Source organism: Bombina bombina, chromosome 4 (assembly GCF_027579735.1).
Source record: "Bombina bombina isolate aBomBom1 chromosome 4, aBomBom1.pri, whole genome shotgun sequence".
NCBI lineage: Eukaryota > Metazoa > Chordata > Amphibia > Anura > Bombinatoridae > Bombina > Bombina bombina.
Genome location: NC_069502.1, coordinates 941309802 through 941314346, shown reverse-complemented (window position 1 = coordinate 941314346; position 4545 = coordinate 941309802). Strand labels below are relative to the sequence as shown.

Genomic DNA, 4545 nt, shown 5'->3' with positions numbered 1-4545 from the left:
TCTTTCTACAGCTTCTGATATCTCTTATAATCTCAATGAGATGCTAATACAAGAGAAATTTACCTGTCTAAAACACACAGTTACCCTCATTTGAAGAGGTCAACAGGGAGACTGTAAAATGTTATAGTGTCCTGATATACTTATACACCTGTTTGTTGTGGTTGTGAAGTTGGCATTTAGAGTGATTGAGCCTAATAAATCTGTTTTTTTTCATCTTTCTACTAATTTCCTATAAACTTCTATTAATAATATGTCTTTAGGTGCCTGGTGTAATATTGATTCTTATTTATGTATAGTAAGTGAGTCTCACTATGCAGTTTGAATAATGCCTTTTGTAAGAAAACCATCTTAACCAAAAACTATAGTAATAAAAGCGACTGGGCTAGCATTAAAGGGACATGAAACCCATATTTTTTCTTTCATGATTCAGATAGAGAATACAATTTTAAACAACTTTCTAATTTACTTATCTAATTTGTTTTATTCTCTTGGTATCATTTGTTGAAGGAGCAGCAATGCACTACTGGATTATAACTGAACACATGGGTGAGCTAATGAGCCAATGACAAATCAGTATATACAGCATCTCACAAAAGTATGTACACCCCTCACATTTTTGTAAATATTTTATTCTTTTCATGTGACAACACTGAAGAAATGACACTTTGCTACAATGTAAAGTAGTAAATGTACAGCCTGTATAACAGTGTCAATTTGCTGTCCCCTCAAAATAACTTAACACATAGCCATTAATGTCTAAACTGTTTTTTATATCATATTTGCCTCCTTATTATTCCTTCTGACCAGTTAGTAGCCCTGCCCTGCATGCCACTAGTACAGATAAATAGATGACTCTGTGTTTAACCCACTTTACACCATTAACATACACAGTGAATAAACCCCATAATAACCACAGCACAATGATTTAACCCACATAGCTTATATAACATATTTATATTTCTCCCTGCAGGCAGCATGTGTAACTTATAAATGTCCAGGAAAACATGGCTGAAGTGGCAATAATAACTGTGTGTAAAGTTAATAAAGTTGTGCCTTAAAAAAAAATCAGGAAGTGGACTGTTTTCTTCAGCTCCTCAGATCACAAGGAAGCAGTGATACACTGTGCTACAACAGTCATTACCTGCCAAGTGCCCTCTCCTAGATTCCTGCACTGTTGTGTCCTGTGCATGAGGACATAGGGTGAGTCTGTAGCTGCACCTACAGCAAGAGATTCTGTGATTTGTGAGACCTGTTAATTCCCCCTCATTTACTGCTAGAAATGATGCAAAGACAGAAAATGTGTACAGAGATCAACTGATCATATGATCTGATTCAGCATAAAGACTGCAGGAATTTGTTCAGGAAATATCTATGTTACAACACATTAGTAAATGCACCACTCAGATGATATTATATGGGCAGTTATGTGTAGTGCATAGTAGGCTTTAGCTTAGTAAAATAAATGAAAAACATAATGAACTAAGTTATGAGTGACCATTATGCTTTGCTAAAAACATTTAATTGCAGTGTTTTTCACAAAAAAATGTTGCCAGTCGGCTGGCATTATAAAGTCACTGGGTGGGGGCATTATAAGTGTTACTTAAAGGGACATTAAACCCGGATTTTTTCTTTCATGATCCAGATAGAAAATACAATTTTAAACAACATTCCAATTTACTTCTATTATCTAATTTGTTTCATTCTTTAGATATCCTTTGTGGAAGAAATAGCAATGCACATGGGTGAGCCAATCACACGAGGCATCTATGTGCAGCCACCAATCAGCAGCTACTGAGCCTATCTAGATATGCTTTTCAGAAAAGTATATCAAATTAGATCATAGAAGTAAATTGAAATGTTTAAAATTATATTTTCTATCTGAATCATGAAAGAAAAAATGTAGGTTTAATGTCCCTTTAAAGGGACATGGAATCCACATTTTTTTCTATCATGATTCAGATAGAACATACAATTTTAAACAACTTTGGGCTAGATTACAAGTTTAGCGCAAAATTATCGCTCTCCTGCAAATGCTTACCTAACGCTTAATTTTCTATAAGTGCTCCAAATGCCCTCAAAATAGAGGGCATTATAGTTTTTTATATATAAAAAAAAAATGTACTACGCAATTTTGAGGTTTTAAAGTTGGTGGCAGTGGGATGTTATAAAAAAAACGGCACTGAAAAGTGCCTTTACATTAACCCCTTAATGACCGGACCATTTTTCAATTTTCTTACCCTTAATGACAATGGCTATTTTTACATTTCTGCAGTGTTTGTGTTTAGCTGTAATTTTCCTCTTACTCATTTACTGTACCCATACATATTATATACCGTTTTTCTCGCCATTAAATGGACTTTCTAAGGATACCATTATTTTCATCATATCTTATAATTTCCTATAAAAAAAAATATAAAATATGAGGAAAAAATTGAAAAAAACACACTTTTTCTAACTTTGACCCCCAAAATCTGTTACACATCTACAATCACCAAAAAACACCTATGCTAAATAGTTTCTAAATTTTGTCCTGAGTTTAGAAATACCCAATGTTTACATGTTCTTTACTTTTTTTGCAAGTTATAGGGCCATAAATACAAGTAGCACTTTGCTATTTCCAAACAACTTTTTTTCAAAATTAGCGCTAGTTACATTGGAACCCTGATATCTGTCAGGAATACCTGAATATCCCTTGACATGTATATATTTTTTTTTAGAAGACAACCCAAAGTATTGATCTAGGCCCATTTTGGTATATTTCATGCCACCATTTCACCGCCAAATGTCATCAAATAAAAAAAAAAGTTCACTTTTTCACAAATTTTGTCACAAACTTTAGGTTTCCCACTGAAATTATTTACAAACAGCTTCTGCAATTAAGGCACAAATGGTTGTAAATGCTTCTTTGGGATCCCCTTTGTTCAGAAATAGCAGACTTATATGGCTTTGTGGTTGCTTTTTGGTAAGTAGAAGGCCGCTAAATGCTGCTGCGCACCACACGTAAATTATGCCCAGCAGTTAAGGGGTTAAATTAGGTAGCTTGTAGGGAGCTTGCAGGGTTAATTTTAGCTTTAGGGTAGAGATCAGCCTCCCACCTGACACATCCCACCCCCTGATCCCTCCCAAACAGTTCTCTTCCCTCCCCCACCCCACAATTGTCCCCGCCATCTTAAGTACTGGCAGAAAGTCTGCCAGTACTAAATAAAAGGAGTTTTTATTTTTTTTAATAAAAAAAAATAAAATGTTTTAGCTGTGATGGACTCCTGCCTTAGCCCCAACCTCCATGATCCCCCCCCCCCAGCAATCTAACCCTCTCCCCTACCTAATTGCCGCCATCTTGGGTACTGGCAGCTGTCTGCCAGTACCCAATTTGCCCCCCAAAAAAGTGTTTTTAATTATTATTTTTTATTACTAATTTATTTTTTTCTGTAGTGTAGCAGCCCCCTCCCCCTCCCAGATCCTCATATATATATATTTCCCCCCCTCTTCCCACTCATTGGTGTCAGTGTGGGTAGGTGATCGCGGGCGTGCGCGCGCACCCGCGCGCGCACGCGCATGCGCGCCCCCGCACGCTCCCGGCACCCGGCGTGCACATTGCACTAACAGGAGCCGGATGCCGGGTAGCGATGGGCCGCCCACCCGCCTCCCAGTTGCGCTCCCACCCACCAACGAACCGGCCGCATCGCTACCGGTGCAGAGAGGGCCACAGAGTGGCTCTCTCTGCATCGGATGCTTTCTAAGGGTATTGCAGGATGCCTCAATATCGAGGCATCACTGCAATACCCTGAGAGCTGCTGGAAGCGATTGCGATCGCTTCCAGCACTCTCTTAGACAAGTGACGTACCAGGTACGTCCATTGTCACTAACTGCAAGTTTTTGCAGGACGTACCTGGTACGTCACTTGTCATTAAGGGGTTAATATATACACACATACAAGTCTGCAGTTTGACCCACCTGCCTGGGTACACTGATATAATGCAATATCCACAGAAAGGATTGCACTCTCAGGACTTTTTCAGTAAGTAATCAAAGGTATTTTAATTAAAGTACCTTTTATTACTTACTGAAAAGTCCTGAGAGTGCAATCCTTTCTGTGGTTATATATGTATGTGTGTGTATATATATATATATATATATATGTGTAAATGTGTGTGTGTGTGTGTGTGTATATATATATATATATATATATATATATATATATATGTGTGTAAATGTGTGTGTATATATATATATATATATACAGGGAGTGCAGAATTATTAGGCAAATGAGTATTTTGACCACATCATCCTCTTTATGCATGTTGTCTTACTCCAAGCTGTATAGGCTCGAAAGCCTACTACCAATTAAGCATATTAGGTGATGTGCATCTCTGTAATGAGAAGGGGTGTGGTCTAATGACATCAACACCCTATATCAGGTGTGCATAATTATTAGGCAACTTCCTTTCCTTTGGCAAAATGGGTCAAAAGAAGGACTTGACAGGCTCAGAAAAGTCAAAAATAGTGAGATATCTTGCAGAGGGATGCAGCACTCTTAAAATTGCA

General features: G+C 37.6%; 1 protein-coding gene across 1 annotated transcript in view; it reads left to right on the top strand.

Annotated features, from left to right (window-relative positions):
* Window positions 1–1093: 1093 nt before the first annotated feature.
* GALM (galactose mutarotase) overlaps window positions 1094–4545 on the top strand; it is a 141311-nt gene continuing 137859 nt past the window's right edge. The window contains exon 1 of the mRNA XM_053711930.1: window positions 1094–1200. The gene's annotated coding sequence lies outside the window, so the exon portion shown is untranslated. The remainder of the gene's footprint in view (window positions 1201–4545) is intronic.